This window comes from Ochotona curzoniae, unplaced genomic scaffold, assembly GCF_017591425.1.
Source record: "Ochotona curzoniae isolate NIBS_2020 unplaced genomic scaffold, NIBS_Ocur_1.0 scaffold_1852, whole genome shotgun sequence".
NCBI classification, from domain to species: Eukaryota; Metazoa; Chordata; class Mammalia; order Lagomorpha; family Ochotonidae; genus Ochotona; species Ochotona curzoniae.
Genome location: NW_024467087.1, coordinates 51,886,547 through 51,898,631, shown reverse-complemented (window position 1 = coordinate 51,898,631; position 12,085 = coordinate 51,886,547). Strand labels below are relative to the sequence as shown.

Genomic DNA, 12,085 nt, shown 5'->3' with positions numbered 1-12,085 from the left:
CAAGTTTATTAGTAACATATTCAAATTTAAGAAAGGCCTTAACAGGCAAGATTCCAGTACCTGTTTGTTGTTAATTATACGTGTGATTCTTTGCTAGACAGCAAGTTAAATGCTTAGGGCAATTAGATACATTTCAATAAATTATCTATTGTTGAATCACAAGGCAATGCTTCAGGATAAATCATTCCCCTTGTGCATGTGAACACATCATCTTAATGAAGAGAGTATGTCTTGGAGGCTCACCATGGCAACTGGTCTATAAATGATCCTCAGTTTTCAGTATGTGAAAAACCATTTCATCCTAAACACGTTTCGGTTACATTTTCAGTAAAGCAGTTGAACACTTTTAAAAAATCATAAAGTAAAACTAGTATTTAAATTTCTGTAAATGTATTCACTGTAAGATGCCTAATTCTCATGTTGAAAAAACAAAAACAAAAATCTTATTCTGCTTACAAAACATTTTAGTAGTAACACTAGACATTAGAATCTTTTAATATATTTTAGTGTCAATAAGGATTCTGTAGTGATAATTGCCGTATTTTGCCGTATTTAATAGTGTATTGGGTTTATTTCAACAGATCATTCCTGAATCAAGATAAACATACCTAAGGGAAAAAAAAACACACTTATGGAGAAAGCAAATGTTTTGCATCTTGTCTGTACTTTAAGATGAGGTCATGATTTACTTTTTGTCTTTTGGCACTCACAGATTTGGTTTTAGACTGAGAGAGCTTAAAGATGTATATTGATCACAAGAATTAATTTCACAAATGAACAGTCTGCCTTATAAGGACCTGTTGAATGACTATGACCCTGAAGGTCGGGTACAGGATGGCTAAATGGACTTTGGAAGAAATCATGTCTTGTTTTTTATGACATGGTATACAATTTAACTCACGCAAGTTTTGGTTCAACTAGATGTTGAAATTAGAATCTTTCATCGCCCAACTTCACCTGAGATTTTCAGATTAGCTTCTTCTTCAGAAATCTCTAAAGTAAGAGCTGGAAACTCTATAATACCCAAGATAGATACACGGGAAGATGCTAGCAAAAAAAAAAAAAAATCCCTTTGGTCTGGTGAATTGGTGTACATGTTCTGAGCACAGGCAGTATGTTTCTTTTGTATTCTATTCGAATGATGTGAACAGCCTTGGAAAAACATCCACAGCAAAGGGTTGCTCACTACCCAGTTTAAAAAAAAATAGTTCTTCAGCCTGGCTTTCTGTGTTACCTTGTGGAAACTGAGGAACTAGGAGCCAATACAAGAAAAACTAGTACTTGTGCTGTTGCATCTGTCATGCAGGAGTTTCGTGTTTTGTACCAGCATCCTTAAAGCCTGTGGCAGGTTTCATTTTAGTTTGCAAGTAGAGTAAAATCTCAGACTTAACCATTCTGGACAGTAATTCTCAGTGTTAGAAATACTGGTATTCTTGATAGTTGTAGCGTAGAGAAGTATGACAGAACTAAATTGCACAGGGATTTGCTGATGAGCCAGTAGCCTTTTGTGATTCAAGTCTTTGTTTCAGAAACTTCTGTTTACTAGTTCTGTAACTTCTTGAACCATCTGAGTCTGGTCTTAACTAATTAGGTAATTTAGGATCTTGTTCTAGGCTGGACTGTTTGGAATATGCCTTATTGACTTGAGTCTGGGAGTACATTCATAATGTTCTCTGGAATGTTCATCTGGGGCACACTGCTCTGCTAAAGCTTCAGGCTAGTTCTTTTTCCTGTGACAAATGAATTTGTCCTGGCTGGGATACAAAATTCTGTGAGTTACCATGCTCCCTTGAAAGGAAAGTGTTCAATTTCTTGGTAATAAAATCTCATCTGTGCAACCATAGGAAAAAAAAAAAAAAACAGTGCTACAGCTAAGGTAGGGAAGAAGCGTTTGTTTCTCTGTTTGTTTTTTTTGCATTAGTGGGCAGCACTTTAGGGATAAGGTTATGATACTGGCTCACGATAAGGTAGATACATTTAGCACTTATTTTCTTGTAAGAGTTAGAGAGGTGACCGGGGATATGCAGTGTCTGTATATGCACAAAAATAACCAAACCAAGAGTTATTTATCAACGGAACCTATGTAATTTTCAAGAAGATCTGATATAATATGCAAATGATGGATTTATAATCACCATTAATACACATTTCTTTGTGGACTATTATAAATTTACTCATGTAAAGTCATTCAAATAGCTTCACTTTAACACGTTATAGTGGAGGATTAGCTTTAGATTGAGTGGCTGTGGTGTAGTTTCTGTGTGTGTGTGTGTGTGTGTGTGTGTATAAAAAATAAAAAGCCATGCCTATTTGTCTCATTATGTGAAGTTAATAAAGCAAGGCTTTTAGTATATAAGGTTTTCATTGTTTGGAAAGCTGACTCTGATCTAAATATCTAAAAACAATTATCTGTGAAAATTTACCCAGTTAGGTTAGTCAGTAACTTCCAAAATCTGAGGGAAATACAAAATATCATGCATGAATTTCACAATTTTTCATGAATGTAAGCTTATTTTTCAGTTCTCCTCTTAGGTGTACTTTATAAAGTCCTTTATGTAATGTATACAAAGACATAGGTTATCCTAATATTGAGCATTTAATGGAATAATTGCTAAGCATAAAGAAATTTAATTTAAATAAGTTGCACTGGGGCGTTGTGTGCCATTGCCATGAATTTGATCAATTTGACAAAGGATCGGGATTTTTTTCCCCTGCGTTTGCTGATCCTCTTCACAATGTTGTGTCTCTTCCTGCTTTCAGTGATTCCATTAGGGATAGGTCAAACTGCCCTCAATCCTTCTCTGTTTCCCACCCCACGCCCTTGCTTTCTGGTGCTTTGTAATGCCATTATTGAATTTGAAAAAGCGGTGCTTTAAGTTGCATTATGTTGAGAGGAATTTGATCCTAACATTTTATTGCACTGAAAATGTAGCTTCTTTTCCTTTAAAGCAATAAAAGTGGAGAAAGAATTTTCTTTCAACCAAGAATCATTGGAAATCATTTTTTCTGAGAATATCTTTGCGTGGACATGGTGTGACTTAACCGTTATAGAAGGATATGTGTGACCTTCATAGATTAAGTTCATGACTTTCTTACACATTAGTGTTTTCACAAACTTTTGGTTTTCCCTTCTCTCCTAAACAAATGTTGGTGGAATTTTATTGTGAACACCAGCTGGGTACTTAAAAATCAGGACCTGGCACGATGGTGCAGTGGCTAAGTTTCTTGCCTTGCATGTGTTAGGATCCCATATGGGTACCTGTTTGAGTCCTAGCTGCTCCTCTTCCCATCCAGCTCCCTGCCTGTGGCCTGGAAAAGCAGTAGAGGATGGTCCAAAGCCTTGGGACCCTGTACCTGCCTGGGAGATCTAGAAAAAGCTCCTGGCTCCTGGCTTTGGATGGGCTCAGCTCTGGCTCTTGCAGCCACTTGGGGAGTAAGCTTTCTCTGTATCTCCTTCTCTCTCTGTAAATCTGTCTTTTCAATAAAAATAAATAATTTTAAAAAAAGACAAATTCAGATTCATTTAGCTTTAGAGAATTGCTGCTTCAGACTCATCTGTACATTGGAAGTGATATTTTGTTTTTGTGCTTGGAACAAGATAGCAAAGAATGCAGTTGAACAAAGAGACTAACTTGATAATGTGGCTGGTTGACTTTTCTTAATGGAAATTGACTTCTGGCTCAAGAAATGTATTGCTCAACAGTATTTAACTGTCAGCCAACTGTCTATTGCATTCTTTTATTCTACAACTATCATTGTAAGGAGCATTATCAAAATATAATTTCTTTATTTGTCAATTTTTTTCTGAACAAAGCACTTTCTGGATTCTAATGCAATTTGATAAATGTTTGTGTTTCCCTGCATTACTCTAGGAGAAATGTACAATCTCCTAGTGGTCCTTTAAATGCTTCTTGGGCACTGTAAACAGCCCATCTGTTTCTCAGAGCCCCATTATTTTTAATACTTTGAGGACAGGGATTTGCACTCAATTGTGTCTATCCCTACTTCCTTCTGCATGTTTAAAATAGTAGCTATTTTCATTGAGATCTTATTTTCATTTCTGTGTTCATTTACTGCATGTTTATGGATTGCATGCTGTAGGTCAGAAGTGATACTAAGCACTGAATACCATTATAAGCAAGAGAGACAAGATTTACAGCTGTGAGAGAACTTATAATTTACTCACCTATTTTGTAACAGGGAGTGCGATGGGGCCAGTTGACCTATCATTTTCAGTGCAACCATTCTGACAGCTGGATATTATTGCTTTCAACTAATTTAGGAGCAGTTTGAAACCCAAAGAGGTGACTTAAAACAACACACATTTATGTTACAGTGTGTGTAAATAAGAAGTTCTGGTCTAGTTTAGTTTTCTTCAAGACTGTTGCAATCAAGATGTCGGCTAGGAATAACATCTCATATGGAGGCTCCACTATGACAACATTTTCTTGTTGGCAAAACTCATTTTCTTGAAATGATAGTACTTGTGGTGGTTTGTTTTCCCGTATTCAATAGAAGAGAAACTCTAGTTTAAGTGTTCTGTTGCAAACTTTTTCTAACATAATTGAGTGTTATCCCATCACCTTTGCCATATTCTACTGATTGAAAGCAAATGATGAGTTCTGTTCACACTCAAGGGAAAGAATTGTACAAGGGAGTAGACACATGGAGGTGTGGATCATGTTGGAGGGGGGATTAGAATGTGTCTGCCACAAATTCCACCATACCCTGATACTGCTAGTAAGAGCACAATACATTTGCACTTTAAAAGATCTATTTCATTTATTTGAAAGGCAGGATTACAGAGAGAGAGGAAGGCTTCCATCTTCTGGTTCTCTCCCCAGATTGCTGCAACTATAGCTGTCTTCCTCTGCTTTCCCAGGCACATTAACAGAGAGCTGGATGGGGTGCAGCATTTGGGACTCAAACTTGGCCCATATAGGATGCTGGCACTAAAAGCAGCAGATTAATTTACTACACGACATTGCCAGCCCAAAGGGAAAATTATGTATTGGCAAAATTTATGGAGAAAATTCCCACAATGTCACGATATTAGCAAAGCTCAATTTGTCTCATGAGCAAGGTGTTGAATACTCATTCCTGCCAATCGCTAAACAGACATGATAATTGTGTTTGAGTTCCAATTAGTCTTAAAAATAGACTTTGTGGGTCCTGCACCGTGGCCTAGAGGCTAAAGTCCTCGCCTTGTACGTGCCAGGATCCCATATGGGTGCCAGTTCTAGTCCCAGAGGCCCCACTTCCCATCCAGCTCCCTGCTTGTGGCCTGGGAAAGCAGTGGAGGATGGCCCAAAGCCTTGGGACCCTGTACCCATGTGGGAGACCCGGAGGAAGTTCCTGGCTCTTGGCTTTGAATCAGCGCAGCACTGGCCATTGTGGTCACTTGGAAAGTAAGTCATCAGATGGAAGATCTCCCACTCTGTCTCTCCTTCTCTCTGTATATCTGACTTTGCAATAAAAATAAAATAAATCTTAAAAAACAGACTTAGTTCCTATTTTTATAGCTATAATCAGTTAAGTACATGTTCCCCTAGACTTTCTCTTCCACTTTCAATATCATAAATATTCTTTTTGTGTTGCTACATAATCAGACAGTGCTCAATTTCAGAGTACTCAGCATTCTTTCATCAAACATTTACTTAGCCAAGTCTCAGTGGTGAGATATGTAGGTAACTTTCTAGCGTGAAGTACTGAAAAGTACATCATCATCATCAACCAATCAGAATGTGGCATAACCATTTCAGGCACACGATTCTGCCTTCGTTTACATTAATCACTGGGTCCAGTGTGGGTGCTTCCAGGACTTTTGGTGCATGCATGCTATGGAAATGCTTCCGATTTTATCTGACTCAGGATTAACAGCTTTCAAAATGGCTAAGGCATCCATCTGATAATGCTGATAGAAACTCCGATCACTGGCAATAAAGATAGTATCTTTCCTTGCTCTGAATACTGGGATTGCAAGATAGCAGCGGGAGCAATTATCCTGTCTTCATAGTCCTGGGCCACCTCTAGGGGTCCTGTTTTACCCTTTGAGTTCATGGGGAGGGCATATATTCTCTCCGGACTTATCCTTCATACCAAATGATGTCATCTCCATGGATATTTTGCCTGGTCACAGTGTGCCTTCTCTGTAATGAGGCAGAGGCTATTCTCATGGGGCACTTGGGAAATCTTTATTTCCTCTATGCACGGGCAGATTGGACTAATTTACTTATTCAGATGCAACATCTACTTCAGCAGCACTTTTCCACAGTAGCCTGCCTTGTAATATAAACGAAAAAGAAAAAGCCAAAGCGAATGTAGCCCGCGGTAGACTAGCTCATATTTGTCATCCAGTTAACACTAATAAAACAGATTAATTGCTTTATTGCTTTTCTGTGACTCAAAAACTGATAGTTTGAATTTGATGGTTATATCCTCCCACCCTGCTTTTTTTTTTTTTAAATATCTGTCATGAGCTGCAGAATTAAGCTACCATATTTGGTTTGCATATGCCTGCTCTGTGACCTCACATCAGCCTGTTTGAAGGTTTGTGTGTTTTTACTTAGCCTTATATGGGAAGGCTCCCCAGAGAATTTGTCTGACCAGAATTAGAAGCCCTGTAGCATTCGCAGGAAGTGTGGCTTTAGGACGTGGCTTGTCTAAGTTTGGCTAAGACAGCGTGGTGAGTTGGAGAATATCTTAACTGACTGTAGAAAATGTTAATTGGTGCTTGTAACCAAATTACCTTGTTAATGTTAATGACAGAGTTCTCCTAAAGAGGATTGACATCTATCTAGAAACCAAAGACAATAAATTGAATCACAATAGCGATTAGGGTAAGGCGATAGGGGCTGAAATAAATTGGTTTATTTATTTTGAAATTTGTAGTGCATTACTACTTTATAAACAGACATTTTTAACAGGTCTTTTTTTTTTTTTAAATAATGACTTAGTGCAGCCTTAGTCTGACAGAGAGGTCCACCTATGTTAGGGGAGCAATTGTCAAGAATATTCAACTTTGGCACTTGTTTCTAACACTGTGATTTGGTTCAAGGAAGGTTTTTGCTAAAAGGTATGCCCCAAACCGCCAGAACTGCCTGAAGCTCCTGTAGTCTTTTTTTCTTTCTCAGAGTTCATTTCCTGTAGCAATTAAGGAGGAGAAGCCACTCTGTTCCCCAGTTGTGGACGCGCCCTGCAATGTTCTTTTAACTTCGCACTTTGCCTACATCTGTGAAAGTTGTTCCAAATGGACGCACAACTCTTTTGGAAGCGAACACCAGCCTAACTCATGTGAATCATTGCTGCTTCCCAGTAACTTGTTTCCCAATTTTAAAGTCCCAGGAGGCTTTCATTGCTTTGACTGTGTTTCATTCTTTTATTTATTTACCCAGAACCTCAGCTTGGAAAGGAAATAAGGGATCATTCAGGTAAACGTTTGTACCCTATATATAAAATGCAAGCAATTTTTTTTTCTATTCTTTTAGGCCAGGTTTTGGAATTAAGAATGCTATATACAATTATTGTGAACTATATCTACACTTAAGGACACCTTATTAAGTTGACAAGTCAGTCTCATTAACATGAGAAAATAAATATAGTAGTACATGATTTTATTATTCCGTACACTTAGTATGTGTGTTTTTGATTCTGACAGAGCCTTGGCACCGTGCGAGATTTGGAACAACTTCCATAGTCCATCTAAACTTTAGTGTCTTTGTCTTTGAAACTCTAATAAAAATAATAGCAGCTGTTTCAGAAGATTATTATGAAAATTAAGTAGCATAATCATGTACAAAGCTTAGCATGGTGCCTGGCCTAAGCAAAGCACTTAAATAAGAATTACTGCATTATATTTCATAGTGAAATCAGATGTGGCACAATGCAAAAAGGGAATGGACAGGTGCCGATATCTAGCAGTCTACTTCCTGTTGTTTTCCATGTTAGTCCAACCCTAAGCTACTCACTCCTGGAACAGAAAGAAGTTAGAGTTTAACACAGGGATGGTTACATCTGCTAATATGGAATTCATAGCCTTGTAATTATAGGTCATACACTCCCTGTGAACATTGCAATATCTTTACTTTGCTTTGTTGCCATTTGTACCAACACAAGGACAGTGATCTTGAGGTGTGTTTTGCATTGGGGAACTACCCTTTTGATTGAAAGGCACCCTGTTAACATTATGAGAGAGGAGCTGAGCATGGATCTTTGCAGTAGAGGACCCTAGAAGTGGAACTGGCTATTCTTTCTTTATAATGATGTGAAGATTGGTGAAATTATGCACACATGCATTTGAATAATCTGGTGGGTAAAAGTTAGCTTGAATGGCAAAAACACATTAAAAAGTGATATCATTTATGAAGAGTTATTGGCTTTATATATTATCTCTTAGCAAGGCAGTGCACACAAAAGGTTATAAAGCTACACAAGGAAATGTAGCATCACAGAGAAGATTTGAAATTAAGGGCATCTAAATGTGAATTTGAGCCCTGCCACCCACTAGCTTTGTGACTTCAAGTAAATTACTTAAGCTCTTGAGTCTCAGTATTCTGATCTATATGGTGGTTGTAATAATTCCCACCTTGCAGGGTTATTATGAATATTAAATAAGTATTATGGTAAAGCACCAATTAATGCTGTTATTACTTAATTGACCTTCTACAAATGGTAATCAGTGTCGTTAAGAATGAAGAAAGGAAGCATTTGTCCCACCCTTTTCAAAACTCGGCTGTGGCAACTCAGCGTTTTCAGGAATTTGGACATAACTCTTGAGTCTTTCTGATTCTCCCAAGAGTCTCTTTTTTTTTCAGTAAACGTATTTGTGTTTGTATATTTGGAAAGCAAAATTACTGAGAGAGGGAGAAATTGATCTTCTGTCCACTGGTTCGCTTCCCAAATGGCAGCGATGGCTGGGGCATGGACGGGCCAAAGACAGGAGCGAAGAGCTTCATTTGGGTCTCCCACAGGAGTTTAGGGAGCCATCTTTCTCAGGTTTATGACAGGAAGCTGGGTCATGAGAGGATCAGTGGGGATTTTAACCAGCACCCATCAGGGATGTTGGAATCACAGGCTGTGATTTAACCTGTTATGCCACAACGCCAGCCCCTCCAAAGCGTGTGTTATTTCATAATTCCTATGAGGAGTTATGAGGAGTTCTAATCTTGTGAAACTTTCTTTTTTTTAAGATTTGTTTATTTTTATTACAAATTCAGATATACAGAGAGGAGGAGAGACAGACAGGAAGATCTTCTGTCCGATGATTCACTCCCCAAGTGACCGCAATGGCTGGAGCTGAGCCAATCCGAAACCAAGAGCCAGGAGCTTCCTCCGGGTCTCCCACACAGGTGCAGGGTCTCAAGGCTTTGGGCCATCCTCCACTGCTTTCCCAGGCCACAAGCAGGGAACTGGATGGGAAGTAGGGCAGCTGGGATTAGAAACGGCACCCATATGGGATCCTGGCGCGTTCAAGGCAAGGACTTTAGCCACTATGCCACGCCTCCGGGCCCTAGAGCTGATCTCTTTTGATCAGCTGTGCAGCTGTGTTCTTGGATTTACAAGTGGTGTTTTAGAGAATAAGGATGTACTCTGGTAGTTGAATATGCATGAAAATCTGTTTCCAAACAGTAATCATTAGCAAGATCTCTTGGCATTTCAAATTCTAGGTAAAAGGAATGCACATAGATTAAATAGGCATCAACACTTCCAGAATGGTACAAATATCTGACATTGAAAAAGGTGACTAAAACCTAACAAAACCCAACTAAATCCACTAGCAGATAAAATAATTTTCCATATATGTAGGATACATGAGTTCAGCTATAAAATTTCAGCCAGCCAGCCAGCATCAAGGACTTATGTAAATTGCTTTTGAATAAGCTTTCCTAGCTGTGTTGATTATAGCCTTTTGACTTTGCTCAGTCCTTGCCAGATTCCAGTGTGCAGTGGGAATTCTAGGTTGCTCTAATACAATCTAGACTCAGCCACTTGCTTCCAAATGTGGAAAGGGAGTAAACAGCAGAGAACTTTGACAGAAGCTACCTTAACCAGATAATCAAGGGTAATATCACTACCAATAAGTCATGTTGCTGTCATGTGCCCTCTGATATGCTCTCATGTGGCTTCTGTTATGAGAAAGATAACCTTTGTGATGTTTGTTCCCCAAATCTATAAAGCCAGTCTGACTGTCAGAAAACTATCGGACAAACTTGAGAGAAGGGGCATTGCAAAGTCCCTGACCAGTACTTTTCAAAACTGTCAAGCTCACAGGAAACAAGACAGGCCGACAAACCATCACAGAACTGGGGTGGCTGAGGCATGCTGACTGAATGTAATGTGGCGTTCTGGAAGGGAACAGAAAAAAGTGCGAGTGGGAAAATGGAGGAAACTAGAAGAGACTAGAGTTTTAGTTGAAAGTATCTTAGCGATATTGGTTTCCTACTTGTAATTTATGTAACACTGTAAGGCAAGATATTAGTAATAGGGGAAACTGGGACATGGATATATGGAAATTGTCGGTATTGTAGTTATAACTTTCATGTAAATCTAAAACACTTGAAAACTAAGGTTTATTCAAGTTAAAAGCTAAAAATAGGCTTTTGATGGTGCTGAATTTAAAATAAAATTATGAGATCACACAGCGCTGTATTTACTTTGCATCTACCCCTGTGGTGAGTGCTATATGGGGAAACAAAAGCTTATGACATAACTCTTACCTCAATTTGCTTATCAACCAATTGCAGAGCTACTATTTTGAAAGGAAAATGATTTTCAAACATTGCAGTTAATTTGTTTAAATGCCAAACTGGATAATGATGCATACTGCAGTAAATTAGAGGGGTGGGCAGAGAATGGCTTTGGACAACACTGCAGAGGGAATGGACCTGCATGGCAAATGACCACAGCAGGGAGAGGGCAGACTTACAGGTGAAGGGAACAAACTGAGAAAAAGCACTGAGGGCTTCAATGGCGCATGCTCATAGGAGAGTAGAGTCAGACTGGGCTGGTCTACAGGAGGGAAAGTTGCAATATTTCTAGAGAGAGAAAATAAAGCTGGTGTTGTTATGTGGGCCTTGGGTGTGAAAGAGTGGAGGCTGGGAAGGGTTGGGATACCCAACAGAGAGGCTAGTGTAGCAGTTGGATTATTTACATGCCTGGATTGTGTGGTTTCCGGTCTTTGGCCAAATCTTTGTCATTTATTAATCTGCTGCCGACTCTCTCGGCATGTATATTTGATAAGATGCTGGAAATGATGTTCACCTGCTTGGGGTGAAAGTACAATCGTGCTCATTTTCTAGATTTAAAACTTTTGGTAATTAAAGGAAACATCCGTTTTGAACAGTCTCATATCCAACCCTTTCTTATTTGACTTTTCTCTGTTCAAACTATTTTCCAGAGAAGGAACTTTTAATCTCTGTTACTGGCACAATTAAAACGTCTTCCTGTTTTCAAGAGCAATGTATTAAAATCAGATCATTCTGTTCTTTGAAATGGTCATTGGGCAGTTTTTGTGAAAAGCAGTGGATACAGTGTTTATTAAAGAACAAATGAAAGGAGAGGTCAAATGTTTTGTACTTTCTTGTCAGTTTTTCTAAATTTAAAATACAGAAATTATACTCTGCCCACCTCAAACTATTAAATAACTGAGCTCTTGATAAAAGGGAAACATGGGCTGCCTTGTTCTCAGTGATGTCAACGAGAAACCAGACAACGGAGTGCTGCCTTCGGTTTGCCGTATGCATATTGCCTTGTATTCAGACATGCCTCCGTTGGTTCACTTAAGACTGCATGGGGATCAGTTTAAATTTATTGAGAAGGAGATCATAAAGACTAGGAATTTGTGTTCACTATACGGAGCTGTTTGGGACAGATTGCCTAAACCTCCATTGTCTTTCTCTTCACATAGCTAAGACCGACATGATGTGAGAGCTTCTCATCTCCGAGCTAGATGGGGAATTCACTATGTCTCACCCCATATAAGTAGCTATTACATATAATGCAAAAGAAAACAAACAGGGCTTCATAGTCACATAGACTTGGTTTTGTAATTAAGCTTAGGCAATTAATAGAACCATTTTCCTGAACA

At 38.7% G+C, this 12,085-nt stretch overlaps 1 protein-coding gene across 1 annotated transcript in view; it reads left to right on the top strand.

Moving 5' to 3' along the window:
• The window catches only part of SH3BGRL (SH3 domain binding glutamate rich protein like), an 87,594-nt gene that overhangs the window by 51,233 nt on the left and 24,276 nt on the right, over positions 1 to 12,085 (top strand). The window lies entirely within an intron of this gene.